This window comes from Trachypithecus francoisi, unplaced genomic scaffold (genome assembly GCF_009764315.1).
Source record: "Trachypithecus francoisi isolate TF-2019V2 unplaced genomic scaffold, Tfra_2.0 Lachesis_group10, whole genome shotgun sequence".
NCBI lineage: Eukaryota > Metazoa > Chordata > Mammalia > Primates > Cercopithecidae > Trachypithecus > Trachypithecus francoisi.
In genome coordinates this window covers 6,930,756-6,949,547 of record NW_022681455.1, presented here as the reverse complement: position 1 = coordinate 6,949,547, position 18,792 = coordinate 6,930,756, and the positions used below count along the sequence as shown (strand labels likewise).

The following is an 18,792-nucleotide window of genomic DNA, read 5'->3' as shown; positions in this document are numbered from 1 at the left end:
ACATGGAAGGATACTGAATATGCATGACATATATCCACCACGGATCTATCTGCGCAGGCTCGTAGATTTGGAAATGCCCTAACATGGAAGGATACTGAAATGCATGACATATATCCACCACGGATCTATCTGCGCAGGCTTGGCTTTTGCACACATAAACCAGGTTGATGCCTTTGTGGTGTCATTTGAAGGGCCTCAAAGGTTCCAACTGCCTAAAATGTTTGTCCTAATAACTTCCCAGAGATGAGGGACAATAGAGTTACTCCTAGGATAAAGATATTATCTATTAAAGATTCCAAATTTCATTTTATTAATGAAATTATGATATTTAGGAGGTTAGGTTGGTTTATCTGATCAGAGGACTGGGAAGTCAGTTAAATGTTCATCTCATAAACTAGTCTTTGTGACAACTGGTTTTTGGATTGACTTGAGCCTCATAAATCAGCTGTGTGTATACACAGAACTTTTGACTCTAGAGATTAACAGAAGCACCTTGAGTTGACTCTTGTACCGTAGAAATCTTGAATATTTCTGCGGAGTGAGGACCAACCAGTCTGCTTCTCTTAGGACCCTGCATGTGGTAGTTCTGGTCATCCTTCTTGTTTGTGCTAGTACTGCAGTTCAATTCATTTTCACCTTTCCTTGGCATATCCCAACATGTTTAGCTTCCCCACTGGCCTGCCACAGGGGTCCTAACGTGCTTTGGATAAACTCTTACAGCTTATAAATCAAGACATTTAGGAAGATACATTTAAAATCTGTATTTATCTGCCAGTTAACTAAAGCACACAAGGACATTTAAAATCTATATTTATCTGCCAGTTAACTAAAGCACACAAGTTTTCTTTAATCCTTTCATCATAATGGCCTAAGTTCATAGGGATTAAATAAGCATCCTGGAGATGAAATCAACAAGTTTTCAGTGTATGACATCTATCTAATCCCTTTCAGTAGATGGACCACTCATTTCTGCACCAGCCAAGGTTTCCTGGTAGAACGTGTTATTTATAGCACCACATACATGTGCCTCCCAGTACCATGTGGGCAATGAAACATGATGAATGCAAGTTCATTCTTGGGGAGAGAGGCTTCCTTTAACATTGCCTTGTTTCCTGTTTTGCTGCTATATTTACAAAAAGTGTCCAAAGCATGTCATTTTATGAGTGCCTAGTCTGAAAATGTTTTTCACCAAGACAAGCCAGGACTACCACTGACTGTCTTCTAAGGAGCTGTTGCTTCCCTGCAGTGGAGATCGCTATTGCTTCTGAGAGCAGATGGAGCTGAGCAGTGGATGAAAAATCCTATCAGGTATTGAGCTCCTAGTACATGAGTCAGGTTCACTGTATACACATGCTTCCCTTTAATTCTCCCTAGAACATCACGAAACAAATATTATTAGCTTCACTTTACAGAGGAGCACGTTAAAGCCTGGAGAAAGGAAACTGTGTGAGCTCACACACCTGGCGAGTGACAGAAGCGAAATTCAAATCCAGCTCTAGCTGATTCCTAAGTCCAGACTCTAAATGGCTGCATTACCTGGGCCTCAGAGCTGAAAGGCAGGGAGAGCTTCGTGGGCAATGCACCGGTTCCTGCACTTAGAACATCTTGGTGTTTGGGTTAAGTCTCTGCTATCACAGTCTTGAAATTCTTTTTTGTTGTCATTGAGACGGGGTTTCACCATGTTGCCCAGGCTGGTCTCAAACTCCTGGGCTCAAGCCTTCTGCCTGCTTCAGCCTCCCAAAGTGCTGGGATTACAGATGTGAGCCACCATGTCCCTGGCCACCTTTTTTTTTTTAAAGAAGGCTTAGCATTTTTATTTTGCAGTGAGCCCCAGAAATGGTGCAGCACTAACCAAACCACTGACGTTTTCACTTACTAAATGCCCATGGCTCTTTCTATGGTGGTGCTGACTGTGTTCAACCTCCCAGACCTCAAGAGGCAGGCTGAGCAGCTCTGCCACGTGATGAAGGGTGTTTCCTGAGCAGGAGGAAGATGACCATGGGGCAAGAAGGAGGTTGGAAGGAATTTCTGTAGGTGCTAGCTTCACCCCGCTCCTGGCCTACACCTCTTTCTCTCCATCTATGCTTCCTTTCCCCCTAACTCTTCCTGCCCTCACCATACTGGAGTATATAAGGTGTGGTGTAAGACTTCTGGAATTGGGACCCAGTTATCCTGGTTCCTAAGCCCATGCTCTCCTCACTAAGGATACCTCTGGACAGAGAGGTGTGCTTCAGACTTCCGAATGTCTTAGCGATGTTGAATTAGCCCAGATTCACACCCCCTACCTGCAACATTTTGTGTTCTGCCTGGACTTCTTTGCGCTTGGGAGGACATCTAGCCCAGAGCTCTATTCTGAACTCCAGACATTTATTTCTGGAAACCAACTGGACAAATGTTCCTGGAAGTTCTGCAGGCACCTTAGGCCCATTGTCTCCTCTCTAGCAACTTGCCGTGATCTCGGTTAAAGGGTCACCTCTGGGCCAAACGCCTCAGCTGAGTGTCCTAAAGTTGTCTTAGCTCTTTCCTGTCTCTTGTTTTCAACATCACCAAATCTCACTGAATCCTATGGACTACTTCTCCTCCTCCTCCTCCTCCTTATTCTTCTTCTTCCTCTTCCTCTTCTTCTTCTTCTTCTTCTTCCTCTTCCTCTTCTTCTTCTTCTCTCTTCTTCTTCTTCTTCTTCTTCTCTTCTTCTTCTTCTTCTTCTTCTTCTTCTTCTCTTCTTCTTCTTCTTCTTCTCTTCTTCTTCTTCTTCTTCTTTCTTCTTCTTCTTCTTCTTCTTTTTTCCCAGGAAAAGCTGGATCCCTTAGACTTCTGCCTTTGTGTGTCCCTTGGCCACGTCTGTTGGCTTCTACAGCTGTGGAACTGGTCTCTTTGCCCTACATTCTCTTCTTCCAGGCCATGCTCCACCCCACTGCAGAGTTATCCATTGATAAGACAATCCTGACCATTCATTCTCCTGCTCAAAACCCCCATAAAATCTCCATGGGCTCCCTGTTTGCCACAGGACAAAGTCCAAACACCTTGTGCCATCTGGCCGCATTCTGCCTTCGCAGCTTCATCTCCTTTGGTTTTCCCACTGTACGCCACGCATCAGCGTTTCCCAATACACGTCTCCTTCGCAGCTTCATCTCCTTTGGTTTTCCGACTGTACGCCACGCATCAGCGTTTCCCAATACACGTCTCCTTCGCAGCTTCATCTCCTTTCATTTTCCGACTGTACGCCACGCATCAGCATTTCCCAATACACGTCTCCTTGAAGCCTCTCTGTGCGTGTGCTATTTCAGCCTGGAATCCGTCGTGTTGCCCTGCTCCATCCGCTTAGTCACATATGCATTCTCCAAGACTCAGCTCCAACATTGGCAGTGCCTGGACTTTTTCCCAGACTCCCACCCACCCACCTCCTGACCTCTTTTTACTCGTTACCTATCACACTATCTTGTAAGCATTGGGTCAAGTGTCTATCTGTCCGCGGTTGGATCATGGTTCTTCACGTTTGTGTTCCCAGGGACTAGCACGATGCCAGGCACACAGAAGGGGTGAATGAAGTGTGTGTGTAACATTTGGAATGACTATAGAGTTCATTCCAAATAAAATAACTTTTAAAGTTATTTTGATTTTTGAATTTTCAAACAGAAAATGGACACATGCAGTACTTTTAAATCAGAAAAAAATGCTGTCAGTAGATGCATTTCAAAATGTTATATATATATATATATATTTTTTTTTTTTTTTGAGATAGGGTCTGGCTCTGTATCCCAGGCTGGAGTGTAACAGTGTAATCCTGGCTCACTGAAACCTTGCCTCCCAGGCTTAAGCGATCCTCCCACCGTCAGCCTCCCGAGTTGCTGGGACTAAAGACGTGCACCACCACACCTGGCTAATTTTTGTATTATTTGTAGAGACGGGGTTTCGCCATGTTGCCCAGCCTGATCTCAGACTCCTGTGCTCAAGCCATTTGCCCACCTCGGCCTCCCAAAGTGCTGGGATTATAGGCGTGAGCCACTGTGCTCAGCCATTTTACAGTCTCCAACTCTTGGCCTCAAGGGATCCTCCCACCTTAGTCTCCCAAGGGGCTGAGACTAGCAGTGTGCACCACCATGCTCAGCTGCTTCTGCTATTGTAGAAATTCTTTGCATGTCACCTTTCCAGTCGAATCCTTCATGCCCTCCAGCATGGCTCACTTTCTGCTTTCTGCCATCACAAGTTAGTTTTGCCTGTTCTAGAATTTCATGCTAATGGAATCATACAGTATAAATTCTTTTACATCTGCCCCTTCCCCCCACATCACCATGTTTTTGAGATGGTTCTGCTTAGCCATGGTTTGTTCCTTTTTGCTGCTGAGTAGTTCATTGTATCAACGCACCACAGTTCATTCACCCATTGTCCCAGGATGAGTGGGTGTGTGGGTGAGGGAGGGAGGGATCTTGAACATCTGTAAGGCACAAGCCATCCTGCAAACTTGAGGATGGATCAGTGAGAGCGGAACAGTCTGTCTGGCTCTGATCTTGGACCGTCGAGGTCTAGGTAAACAGGTCTATGATAAACGGCCCCAGACCGATCTGTTCTTTCTGTTGTATTTGTCTTCTCCATTGACTGACGGTTAATACACTTTTCTTCTCAGAGTGCTTGTGATGGCACTTCTCGTGCTAATTTTTGGCGTCTGTGTTGCAATGGAAGACAGATCACAAAACGTTTTAGGATCATGATCTGAGGCATGGTCTAAGAGGGGCTCTTGTATGAGGACTGTAATGTGGATTTGGCCTCCTCCGAGGCCTTTTCTTCCCTTCGTATTGTGAGTTTCTCAGCTATGTTCCCATGGCTGAAATGGCTCCTGGATGGCACCCTCTAGGCAGTCTGGGTGTCTGAGCTCCGACTTCCTGCTGCTCTGAACACAGGCCTCCCATGCCTACCAGCCAGCTTGCTTCTCTCTCTTCTCTCTCTCTCTGGAGGCTGCACGCCCTCCATGCCCGGCCCGTTCTCCTTTTGCTTAGCATCTTCAGCACTGACCTCAGTCTCCTGCTTCTATATTGAAACTTGTTAATGTCCCTGAGCCCAACCTGGTGTTCCAGACCCTGACCTCAGCTTTGCTCTCATGACTCATGGCCTAACCCTTCTTGGCATGGCTACCTCGTCAAAGTGGAACTCGACACAGGGCCAAGGTGTGAGGACCGGAATTGACCAGCCGCACCTTGGCTCATCACACCCGCCCATCACCCCTCCTGATGCGGCAAAGTACTGGCTCTGCACACTCACACAAAGGGAGTCCCTTAATCCTCACAGGGGAGCTCTGAGGCTCGTGGTAGTATCCCTGCTTTAGGACCAATGCAGAAAGAAGTGCAGAGAAATGAAGTGACTTAAGAAGAAACCCCCAACCCCAAAAACCATGCACTTCACAGTGCTTAACAGGTATCCCATCCTGGAATTGGGTGACCAACTGTCCCCATTTGCCTGGGACTCTGCCAGTTTTACCACCTGAAGTTCTGCATCCTGAGAAACCCCCACCAATTCTGTACAAACTAGGATCGTTAGCCTAAAACGTAAAGACAACTTTGAAAACACAGCCTATTTTAATTAGAAGACCCTCTTGCATTCAGTTTGCCCATTGAAACAATGATATTTTCATCTCGAAGTGCGTGTATTAACCCAAAGGAGGTCAATGTTTCAAAAGTACAGCTTGTGTAGAGTATGCCTGTCCATAGTATCCACCAGCTGCATGTCTATTTGTCAGAGCATCAGGGTTTGGACTAGGCTGGATTGCGAAGGCGTCAGAGCCCGCCTCCCCAGAGAGTCCAGTAACTCATATGTTCCTGTCTGGAATTTAACACACTGTCAAATCACTACTGCTTCGGGCACTGTGTTCCTAGAACGTATGTAATACACAATACTGCACTATGGGAGGGGCGTTTACTCCATCTCCCCATACTCAGGAAGTGCCAGCTTACAGGATCCCTTTATTTTGGAAAATCTCCTAGAAGAAAGCCAAAACAAAAACAAGGAACACTTTCCATTCTTCTTGCACAGGAACGCATGCCCTGGGCGAGGGAGACGTGGCCTTCTGGCTTTCAGACGGCAGAGATTTGTAGTTGTTTGCTTCGTGTTTTTTCAGCCTTGGGAGAAGGCTGTTGCAATATCACCAAGATTTAGGCTGTTGTCAATAAAATGATTTCTTCTCCATAGATATGTAAGGTTTGGGGAAGACTTATTTGTTACATTTTTATTATTTTATTTTATATTTTTTCTTTTTCTTGTTTTGTTTTGTCTTTTCTAATTTTTTTTTTTTTTTCAATTTTCTATTTTCTGGGGAAGACTTTTAAAAACAAATCTGGGTCGGGCTTGTTGGCTCACGCCAGCAATTCCAGCACTTTGGGAGGCCAAGGCAGATGGATCACTTGAGCCCAGGAGTTTGAGACCAGCCTGGGCAACACGGTGAAACTCTGCCTCTACAAAAAATACAAAAAATGAATGAGGCATGGTGGTGGGCACCTGTAGTCCCAGCTACTTGGGAAGCTGAGGCAGGAGGATCACTTGAGCCCAGGAGGTTGAGGCTGCAGTGAGCTGAGATTGCGCCACTGCACTCCAGCCTGGGTGACAGAGCGAGACTTCATCTCAAAACAAAACAAAAAACCCCAAACAAACGGAAAATCTGGAACTATTGGGCAAGCAGAGAAAGTGCAGAACAGAATCAGACTTAGGTGCGAGCAGGGATGACTGAGATCCATGAAACTGAACCACTCTCTAGGCAGAAAGGGATTTGTATTCAAGCATGTGGTAGACACATCTTGGAAGAGGGTAACTCATCATGGGCTATGAGGCCTTGGGGGAGCAGGGGTCACCTGACTTCTCTACAGAAGGGAAGCTGTATATGAGAGAAGGCAAGAAGCCAGGGAAGTGTGGCATTGTGGATGCATGGGCACAGGCGCTTGTGTTTCTGACTCCCAGGGCCACCTGCTTTTCCTTCCAGTGGGGCCTCCCGCTTTTGTACTACCCCCCGTGATGTGCCACGCAGGTACTAAGTACATTATATGTGATTTTACTGGAACCAGTGACTTTTTTATTTTTGTGAAGGATCTTGGAGTCCCACAGACCTGGATTTGATTTCTTGCTCTGCTGCTTAAAAGTTTGGTATCCCTGGTGAGTTGTGGAATCCTCTGGCCCTTGGATTCCTCCTCTGTATAATGGGGCAATGCGTGCTTGTCTATCTCCAGAGGTGTTGCAAGGAAAAGAAATGAAATATGAGAGTGCTTTGAAACTGTAAACTGCAAGGTAAATAGTGCAGCAAGTTTACAGTTTGAAACTGTAAACTGCAAGGTAAATAGTGCAGCAAGTTGTTATGGATTGGATTGGGTTTCCCCAAAGTTCCTATGCTGAAGCTCCAGCCCCCAATGTGACTGTATTTGGAGGCGGGCTTTAAAAAAGGTAATTATGATTAAATGCGATAAGAAGGGTGGGGCCCTAATCTGACAGAATTTGCGTCTTTATAAGAAGAGGAGACACCAGTAATCTCTCTCTGCACAATCACAGAGGAAAGACCACGTGAGGATGCAGTGAGAAGACAGTCTAGCCATCTGCAGGCCAGGAAGAGAGGCCTCACCAGGAACCAGCCCTGCTGGCACCTTGATCTTGGACCTCCAGCCTCCAAACTGTGACAAAATAAATTTCTGCTGTTTAAGTCACCCAGCCTGTGGTCTTCTGTTCTGGCAGCCCTAGCAGACTGATAAACAAGTTAACTAACAATTACAAGTTACATAGCAGTGTAAAGCTTGCAGAATACTTTCTTTGTGCAACTTCTTTTAAAAATTGTTACGTTTTGTTAAAGGGGTAACAAAATACTGTCAGGTAGCATGTAAAATCTATTTTCTTTTTAAAAACTTAAAAAAAATTTTTTTATAGAGACTGGAAGTGGTGGGGGGTGGGTGCCGGGTGTCAGGACAGCAAGTCCTACTATGTTGCCCAGGCTGGTCTCAAACTCCTGGGTTCAAGTGAATCTCCTGCCTTGGCCTCCCAAAGTGTTGGGATTACAGGCATGAGCTACCACACCTGGATGAAATCTATTTTAATTAAGTGCATACACTTCTTGCATCATGAAGTGCTATTGAGAATGGGTTTGCATTCTATAAAGCAGGTGGAAATGTTTGACGATTAAGTAGTGCAGCTAAAAGTGCAGTACACTAGGTATTCCTTGGGAGAAGCTCCTTGTGCTGTTTTCCCTAAATCTCCTTATCTGTGCTTCCCTGCATATTGCTAGTACTTCTGGGGTTGATATGATTTTTTTTCCAGCTGTGATAAACGGTGTGCAATGCTGCTTCAAGACAAGAGGCTACAATTTTGTGGAAGGACTTCCAGAAACATGAATTCCTCCTTCCACGCCCCGACTTCTTGGATTAGTGAATCACAGACACAGTCGTTGTGCTTTGGTACCAGCTTTTTGGTGTTAGCTGTTTACACGAATTTACCTTTCCTCCCTTCCTCTTTGCACTCTACTGACACTTTTCCTTTTGCTGCACATAAACTCCTTCCTCTCACTCATAGTTTTAGTAAGAACCATGGGCAACTGGCGGTGAGGGACCATCTCCTCTCCTCGTATTTCAGAAGGTCCTGGGAGAGGTAGGAAGAAAGTGTCACCTTTGTCCTACCAGTGAGATACACCAGATACTTACACACTTTGGCTTATATCCACACCATTGGGGTTATGAGTTCAGTTTTGGAAAACAAAGTCTCTTCAAGCCCTTTCTTTCTCCTTTATGAAATGTGTTAATCTTGTCCAGCTGGGGTAAATTCCATCCTCCAAAGCCTCTGAGCATCTCCCTGTTGCCTATGAGAGTGTCGGTTTTTAAGGTCCGGGTAGGAAGGATCAGGGCCTGAGTGGCCCCAGGCATTAAGGGTTTTGAGGGTTGGATTATCCTCAGGGCAGGCTCGCTTTTCTTTCCCTTTATTATAGTAAAATATACATAACATTTACCATTTCAACTGTTCTTCCAACTCAGTGGCATTAAATGCATTCATGTTGTCCTGCTACTATCACCACCATTCATCTCTAGGACTTCTTCATCTTCCCAAACCAAAACTCTGTCCCCATTAAACAATTGCTTCCCATTTTCCCTCCCTCCAGCCCCTGGCAACCACCATTCTATTTTCTGTCTCTAGGAATTTAATGAACGTAGTGGAAGGACATTTAATGTGTCAGTGGAAGGACATTGGTCCTTTGGTGTCTGGCTTATTTCACTGCACATAATGTCTTTGAGACACATGCATGCTGTAGCATGGGTCCAAATGTCCTTCCTTGTTAAGGCTGAATCATATTCCGTGGTGTGGATGGACCACATTTTCCTCATCCATTCACCTGCCGATGGACACCTGGTTTGGGTCCATCTTTTGGCTATTGCCAGTAGTGCTGCTGTGAACATGGGTGTATAAGCATCTGTTCAAATCTCTGCTTTCAAATTCCCTTGGGTGTACACCCAGAGGAGAATTGCTGAGTCATATGGTAATTCTCTGTTTAACTCTTTTAGGAACCTCACACTGGTTTCCACAGAGGCTGGGCCATTTTGCATTCCCACCCACAATGGTAGGCACCTTTTTAATATGTGTGGCAATTTACTGGGCACCTTCAGCTGCTCAATTAAAGCTATAGGGAAACAGCAGGAACAGCATCTAAAATGTGCAGTGGCCATATATAATGGGATATGTGCCAAACAAAAATCTGTTTTCTTTAAGTTTTCTCATCCAAACAGTTTTACGTTTAGGATTCATTTTGAACCTTTTTAAAAAAAACAAAAAACAAAAAACAGGGTCTCACTCTGTTGCTCAGGCTGGAGTGCAGTGGCACAATCGTGGCTCAGTGCAGTCTCAACCTCCTGGGCTCAAGTGATCCTCTCACTTCAGCCTCCTGAGTAGCTGAAACTATAGGCATGCGCCACTATGCCCAGCTAACTTTTTTTTTTTTTTGTAGAGTTGGGGTTTCGCTGTGTTGCCCAGGCTGCTCTCAAATTCTGGGCTCAAGAGATCCTCCCACCTCAGCCTCCCAAAATGTGGGGATTACAGGAATGAGGCACTGTGCCCATTTTGAACTTTAATACATAGAAATATTTGACCAAAGAGAAACCAAACTCTCCCTGCTCTATTGAAAGTGATCTTCTAACAAATAAATTCCTTGGACCAGACTTGTGGCTTTCTGTGCAAATGTGACACAGCAGTTATATATTCAATAACAAATTAATTTCCTCACTTACTCCATGTGTTTGTTGAGCTTGTTAGGAAAAATTATTCTTTAATCTAACTTTTTACCTTTGCTTTGAAATCAAATAAATATATACTTATTATTCAAGTTAAAATTCTTTTTTTTTTTTTTTTTGAGACGGAGTCTCGCTCTGTCCCCCAGGCTGGAGTGCAGTGGCCAGATCTCAGCTCACTGCAAGCTCTGCCTCCCGGGTTCACGCCATTCTCCTGCCTTAGCCTCCCGAGTAGCTGGGACTACAGGCGCCTGCCACCTCACCCGGCTAGTTTTTTGTATTTTTTAGTAGAGATGGAGTTTCACCGTGTTAGCCAAGATGGTCTCGATCTCCTGACCTCGTGATCCACCCGTCTTAGCCTCCCAAACTGCTGGGATTACAGGCTTGAGCCACCGCGCCCGGCCAAGTTAAAATTCTTATAACAAACTGTGCAGGCATCTGGAAAGTAGTGTGTAAAGGTGGCTCAGTAAGTGTCTGAGAATGGAACAGATTCTTTTTTTTTTTTTTTGAGACAGAATCTTACTCTGTCACCCAGGCTGGAGTGCAGTGGCATAATCTTGGCTCATTGCGACCTCTGCCTTCTGGATTAAAGCAATTCTCCTGCCTCAGCCTCCTGAGTAGCTGGGATTACAGGCACGCACCACCATGCCCAGGTAATTTTTTGTAGTTTTAGTAGAGACGGGGTTTCACGAGGTTGGCCAGGCTAGTCTTGAACTCTTGAGCTCAAGCCATCTGCCCGCCTCAGCCTCCCAAAATGCTAGGATTAACAAGCATGAGCCACCTTGCCTGGCCTAGGAACAGATTCTTTCTGATTAGGTTTTGGAAACAGTGATACATCACCTCCTCTCTTCCCCTAAAGTTCTGGGGTAGAAGAAAGGGAGAATTTAGTCCCATGTGGTTGTTTTAGAGAGATTTTTAAAATGTGACTGATGTTGTGCTTGCCAGTGACAAGCAGAACATTTTTAAAAAATCGATTGATTGATGGACCAGGCGTGGTGGCTCACGCCTGTAATCCCAGCACTTTGGGAGGCTGAGGCGGGCGGATCACGAGGTCAGGAGATCAAGACCATCCTGGCTAACACAGTGAAACCCCATCTCTACTAAAAATACAAAAAATTAGCCAGGTGTGGTGGCGGGCGCCTGTAGTCCCAGCTACTCGGGAGGCTGAGGCAGGAGAATGGTGTGAACCTGGGAGGCAGAGCTTGCAGTGAGCCAAGATTGCACCACTGTACTCCAGCCTGGGCAACAGAGTGAGACTCCATCTCAAAAAAATAAAAAAAATAAAAAAATAAAAATTGATTGATTGATGGAGACAGAGTCTTGCTCTGTTGCTAGGCTGGAGTGCAGTGGCATGATCACAGCTCACTGCAGCTTTAGACTACTGGGCTCAATGGATCCTCTTACCTCAGCCTCCTGAGTAGCTGGGACTACAGGTGCACATGACCACCGCCAGCTAATTTTTTGTAGAGTTGGGATTTTACTGTGTTGCCTAGGCTGGTCTCAAACTTCTGGACTCAAGTGAACCGCCCACCTCAGCCTCCCAAAGTGTGGGATTACAGGTGTGAACAACCGCACCTAGTCGGAACACTTGTTTTTGAAGTGACCCTCCGCTTGGTTCCAGGTGATTCCATCACACGGCGCTGACTACGTTGCATTTATCAAGGGAAGCTGAGAGGCTTTCAAAAAAAGCTGATGATGCACAAGAAAGCCCTGTGCCAAACGCAATGGGCTGTGTGCAGGTGCTGTATGTTTCTCTACTAGCAGTGGTGAAGCCAGAACAAGGTTCTTGTTATAGGAGCTTCCTGCTCCTGACCCTTTACTGCCCTGGTCCTCCCACGACAAAGAATGCCACTTCCGATGATAACTTTGGCTCAGTTGGTGAATCTGCCTTCAGCCTGAGGTTTCTTATTTGTCTCTTTGATAATGGTACTTAAGAAGCCACCAAGGAGGTTAGGCCCAGTCTAATTTGGGGACTAAAAGACAAGGGTTGAGGATTCTTTTGCAACTCTGTATCTACTACTATGGAACTTGGTCTCAAATCAAAAAAAGAAACTGGAACCAGAAGAATCTAAAATAGGTTGTGTTCCAGGATTGTATGGAGCAACCTAATTTGGACTAGAAATGGTGGAGAGGACGTTCATGGCCTTGACCTGCAGAACTGTAGGCACTTCCCCTTTGGTCAATAGGCACCAACTCCGCTCCATACCACATTAGGGCAATCATCCGGGAAAGAGTTTTAAGTTCAAGAACTTCCAGGTAGCTCTCCTGTACTTCATGTTTCAGCGTCTTCTTCTTATACTCACTGGCTATGGAGACATGAGTTGTGCAAAGCGTTGGCCACTGGTGTCACTTCGTTGTCCTCTTTTTGACGCCTTTTAAATAACAACTCCTCATTTCCTCCTCAGTATGTTTTTCACCCCATCTAATTGTGTCTGAATTCTGAAAGAGCAATGCATCAGTTAAGAGTGCATTTAGCTGCAAGTAATAGAAAAAACCCAACTATAGTTCCTGCATCAAATTAGGGTTTCTTTTTTCCCACTTAAAAAGAAGTATGAAGGGAGCAGACCAGAGCTGGCACATCTATTCCACGTAACCACCAGGCATTGGGGTCTTTCTGCTTTTTCATTTTGCCATTCTCGGTCCATTGGCTTTCATCATAATCTCTTCAGGGTCACCAGATAGCTACTGTGCCTCCAGGTTATCATGTCTGAATTCCAAAGAGGAAGAAAGGAGCAGGGAGAAGGGGAGTGTGGATATAGGTTGGGAGAAACCAGGAGAGACAGCCTTGCAAAATGCTGTAGTAATCATTTTTTTAGATGAGTAAAAACATTTATTAATTTATTCAACAGACATTTAAAAACTACCTACTATGAACAGTGGTAAGCTCTAAAGATACAGAGATAATAATTATAACGTACCCCTTGGCACATGATGGTTTGTCTAGACTTTACATCCATCGTCTCATTCTCATGAGCATTAAACTCATTTCTAAAACACAGGGCACACATGGATTCTAATGAAACTCTTTTTTTTCTATACACCCCCCTTGACCTCCTCCACTGTCAAGGGCTGGTATAAGCTTTAAAAAGAAGAGATTGATGGTACTGAGGGTGTGTTAATCTTCCCGAGGGAGGTGGAGGCATGGGCAGGGTCAAGGCCTGGAAAAGAAGCAGAAGCTGTGGCTCACCCACTTCCCACCTGGTTGGTGCCTATCGCGTGTTAGGGAGGTCCCTTCTCCCATCTCTGGCATTTTCTTTCTCTCACCATTTCCTGCTTTCCTCTCTTCTTTACCTGTCTTTATTCCATCCTTACTCCTAGTTCTGCTAGAAGGACTTGAAAAGACAAATGGCTACTCTGGGCATAGACTCCAAAACTGCAAGCAAAAAAAACTCTTTGGAGGGAAATTGAGGATCGGGTCCAGATGTATTGGAGGTGCGGATCTCACACCATGGCTTGCGTCAGCATCACCTGGAGGGCTTGTTCAAATAGTTTGCTGGGGCCTTCCCCAGAGCTTCTGATTTAGTGTGTCTGTCCAAGGCAGGGCTGAAGAATTTGCATTTCTGATAAGTTCCCAGGACACGGCGATGATCCTGGGTTTCTCCTCTGAGAACCACTGTATTAGACATCCTTTCCTCTTACCCATCCACACAATCAGTGGCAGAGTGTGACGGCCAATCGCTTTGGCTAGCATCATCTGGATGACTGCCCACACCCCGCTTCTCCTGGGGTACGTAGGCCTCACTTTTTGGCCCTCCAAATCCCATCTTGTTCATCATTGACCTGGGTTTCACTGCTGTACCTGGTTTGTCACCTGTGCTCCACAAAGAAACCTTGAAGACGATGGAAGGTTGGCATTTTGGGGAGGATATGAGGAGAAACCAGGATAGATGGCCCAGAGGTAGCTGAAGTCTGGGTGATCTCGTCAGGGTCCAGGAAGGACCAGCCACAGGAAGTTCCAGCTTCTAAAATGACCCTTCTCTACCCTAACAAGACAGCTTAGAAGCCAGAAGAGGGTTGGAGGCCCATAAGAACAAATGAATCCGTGGCTTTTGGGGAGAAGTAACAGGGGTAGCCCCTTTTCCAGCAGCAACAGTAGCAGCAGCAGTGGTTGCTCTATCCCAGGATGTGCTGCCACACCTGGAGCAAAAAATTGTTCTTGTGGACATGCTGGCATGCACCTGTAGTCCTAGCTACTCAGGAGGCTAAGGCAGGAGGATCGCTTGGGCCCAGGAGTTTGAATTCAGCCTGGGCAACATAGTGAGACCCCATTGCTAAAAAAAAAAAAAATTGTTTTCCAGTGTGCGCACGGGCAACCCGGATGCACTGGCACAACCCTGCTCAATCATGATCTTAATCTTTAGGGGTATTTATTATAGTATGGTGTGGTTTCCCTATCTAATGCTATATCAAGCACAGCAATAACAGCACAACATTAGTCTTTTGCTAGCACACGTGTGTTTTTGTTTGTTTGTTTGTTTGTTTGTTTGTTTTAGAAGAGTCTTGCTCTTGTTGCCCAGGCTGGAGTGCAATGTCATGATCTCAGCTCACCGCAACCTCCACCTCCTGGGTTCAAGTGGTTCTCCTGCCTCAGCCTCCCGAGTAGCTAGGATTATAGGCATGTACCACCTTGCCTGGCTAATTTTGTATTTTTAGTAGAGACAAGGTTTCTCTATGTTGGTCAGGCTGGTCTCAAACTCCTGACCTCGGGTGATCTGCCCACCTCTGCCTCCCAAAGTGTTGGGACTGCAGGCATGAGCCACCGCGCCCGGCAACCACACATGTTCTTAAAGAGGCTCATGGTAGCCTGTGGTGGTTACTTCACGAGCAGAGACTTGTGATGAAGCTGCACCCCTCAGGGAGGAGAGCACATGGCCCCACTCATAGCCCTTCTACATGACTTCCATATGGGCGGCTGGGACCAGCAGTAAGCTCGAGGCTCTTGACGACAGGCATAGACCTCTTCATGATCCCTTTGCAAAATGAAGTTGAAATCCATGCCTGGTGAAAGGGAAGGTTTGTGGTCTCCAAAGAGCTTCTTTGGTGCTGAGTTTGTTTGTCTTTTTCCTCCTGCTCATTGACTTCATTTTTTGAGCTTGTCTGCCCTTTCTTATTCACTCCTCTGGGTCACTGCATTGTTATCCAGTCACTTGGATAAAGGGCATTTTTGATGCTGACAGAATTTATGTTGAGGCTTGGGGGTACCAGCATCTTCAGAATTCTTTTCTTTTTTTTTGAGATGGAGTCTCGCTCTGTTGCCCTGGCTGGAGTGTAGTGGTGCCATCTCGGCTGATTGCAACCTCTGCCTCCCAGGTTCAAGCAATTCTCCTGCCTCAGCCTCCCGAGTAGCTGGGACTACAGGCGCTGCCACCACACCCAGCTAATTTTTGAATTTTTAGTAGAGACGGGTGTTTCACCATATTGGTCAGGCTGGTCTTAAACTCCTGACTTCAAGTCATCCGCCTGCCTTGGCTTCCCAAAGTGCTGGGATTATAGGTGTGAGCCACCACACCCAGTCCAGAATTCTTTTTGGTGGCATCAAGAAGACAGGTGGACTGCCCTTGCTGTAGTCCAGTCGCTCAAGTTTTGTCCTTTCATGGCAGCAGCCTGGGTTCCACTCTCAGTCAGAGAAGAGTCCTTTCTGGTTAAATTTTTAAAACAGAAAAAAAAATAAAGTAATTTAAAAGAAGACATTTGGTTAAGCCAGGTGGGACGAGAGCAGATTTGTTTTACATTTTCCTCCATTTTTCTCACATGGGCTTCCCTACCAATAGACTTGAATTAGCCGTTGGAATCTGGGTAAGTCAGCTGTGCAGAGGATGCTTTGCTTTGGGGAAATTTTGCCCTTTTCCTTCTACAGGTTTGGTGTCTGCTTTGTGGTCAAGTGGGAGGGTAGCTCCTCCTAGGCTTCCTTTTTTTTTTTTTTTGAGATAGAGTCTCACTCTGTCACACAGGCTGGAGTGCAGTGGCGTGATCTCGGCTCACTACAACCTCTGCCTCTGGAGCTCAGGCGATTCTCCTGCCTCAGTCTCCTGAGCAGCTGGAATTACAGGCGCCTGCCATCACGCCTGGCTAATTTTTGTATTTTTAGTAGAGATGGGGTTTCATCATGTTGACCAGGCTGGTCTCGAACTCCTGACTTCAGGTGATCTGCCCTACTCTGCCTCCCAAAGTGCTGGGATTACAGACATAAGCCCTCCTAGGGTTCTGAGGGCTTTTTCTTTTATACAGTCTTCCCAAGAATGTGTTCTTCTGACTGATGTCCCCGTCTCCATTTCCTCACTTTTCTCAAGGCAGCACATGCACTGAGCACGGATATGTACTTTTTGTGGTTGGCTAAGAGCAATAGTTGGTATTTGAAATACTCTTTTGACCTTGAATATACTGACTTACCAGCTAGTTTTAATGTATAAGCTGAGGTGAAAACCAATCGTGTCTAAAATCTATGTTCTTTGGGATACTTAGCACATGGCAGTCTTCATATGTTAAATGTCACTAGTGATTATAAGTTGCTTGTCACTCATGATAGTGTAAATAAGAGAGTGTGTGAATCTTGGGGGTAGACGTTATTCTTAGATGCATTATATAATTCTGGCCTTGAACAGACGCAGTCATTTTTTTTTTTGCATGTCAGTCACTGAGACCTTATGATGTGTTATGTTCTGCATCATAAAGACATTAAGAAGACCCATTTCTTGCCCTCGAGGAACTTAGGAAAGAGCCTGAGAAGAAAACAGTCACATCAATGTGATCGTTGCTGCAGGAGAGTTTTGGACCTAAAGCAGGAAGTCTGCTGCTCTTGGTTTCACAGAGGAGAAGAAAACTTCTGAATAGCCGGGTTAGGGGGAGTTAAGCTGAAGCTGGACCAGGGTTCTCCCCCTTGGCACTATTGACATTCTGGGCTGGATACTTCTCTGTTGTGGGGGCTGCCCCGTGCATTGTAGGATGTTTAGCAGCATCCCTGGCCTCTACTCACTAGGTGCTGGTGATAGCAACTCTGCATTCTCCGGGTTGTGTCCATTAAAAAAGTCTCCAGGCATTGCTGGGAGACAAAATTGACCCTGATGGAGAATCACTGGGTCACCAGGGAAATCAGAGGGGACCACATCGTGGTCAGGCATGGAGGGAGGAGAGAGCACGGTCCATTCCAACACCCTCAAGTGGACCAAAAGTGAGTGGAACTTGGTGTACCTGTAGGCTGGAAGGTAGCTGGGCCTGACCTTGAAAGTCTCATCTGCAGATCCCAAATGAACTACGTGGGTGCGGAGGCAGCAACAGGAAACAGCACTTTCAAATCAACTCGGAGCGTTCTTGGGTGGCCTTCCAGTAGGTGTCATTAATAATATGCACCATCTGGCAGCTTCCTATTTTAACTAATTAGTCTTGTTGAGTACACGCTAAGCTTTTAAAATCATTATTTTAAAACGCTGTACACACTATAGTTCAGTGCCTTGGGGCAAAACCCAGGTCTCTCAGTTTATGGCCGTGTTTGAAGAGAGGGTCTCATGTGCATTCACCACTGAAGGGTTTAGTAGAAGATTGTTGTTTGTTTGTTTGGTGTTATTGTTGTTTGCAGACAGGGTCTTGCTCTGTTTCTCAGGCTGGAGTGCAGTGACATGATCATAGCTCACTGCAGCCTCAAACTCCTGGGCTCAAACAATCCTCCTGCCTGAGCCTCCTGAGTGGCTGGGACTACAGGTGCATGCCGCTGTGCCTAGATAGTTTTTTATTTTTTGGTAGAGATGGGGTCTTGCTATGTTGGTCTTGAACTCCTGGTCGTAAGAGATCCTTCCGCCTTGGCCTCCCAAAGTGTTAGGATTACAGGCATGAGGCACCATGTCTGGCCAAGTAGAAGACTGTTTTAGCAAGACTGACCTGATATGAAAAGTCAGAGGGCACCGAGACTAGAGTCTGGGCAACCTGGGAGAAGGCAACAGAAATAATGAGGACTTGAGACTAAGACAACATGCGCCTGGGGTGGACAGGAGGGCAGGGCTGTGAGTCAATTAGAGGGTACAGCGGGCTGGGCTGGGACACGCCAGGTTGTCTGTGTGGGCCTCTCCCTTTGGTAGGTGCATAGCAATGGGAGATAGGAGGGTAGCCAAAGCAGGCACAGCGGAGAGAAAAACGATGGTAAGTTAGAGTCTTTAGTTGGGATGGAGGGAAGTTACTTCACAGAGCACTGGAGTCTGGTGTTGAGGAGAAAGGGCCAGACTGGAGATAAAGATTTGTGAGTCATCCTGTGGAGGTAGCAGTTGAAACTGTGGGTGAGATTGCCCAGGGGGAGTGTGGAGAAGGAGAGTCAGGAGGCTAGGATGCAGTTGGGAGAGTAACAGCTGTTTTCCATTCTGATTCAAAGCCTCTTTAGTAAGTTCTCTGTCTCACTATCCCATTCCAAACCCACAGCCCACAATGATTACTCTGTCTTCTTTATTATTTTTTTAATTAAAAAGATTTTTTATTTCTTTTAGAGAGATGGAATCTCTCCATGTCCTGGGCTCAAGTGATCCTCCCACCTTGGCCTCCCAAAGTGCCAGGATTGCAAGTGACAGCCACTGCTCCT

General features: G+C 45.9%; 1 long non-coding RNA gene across 1 annotated transcript; it reads left to right on the top strand.

The window, feature by feature from the left end:
* The first annotated feature begins 857 nt into the window (after positions 1 to 857).
* Positions 858 to 7,581, top strand: LOC117088644. The gene is made up of 4 exons (XR_004439258.1): positions 858 to 1,308; positions 7,209 to 7,266; positions 7,312 to 7,419; positions 7,525 to 7,581. It is a non-coding gene; the product is annotated as an uncharacterized LOC117088644 (long non-coding RNA).
* Positions 7,582 to 18,792: the final 11,211 nt, after the last annotated feature.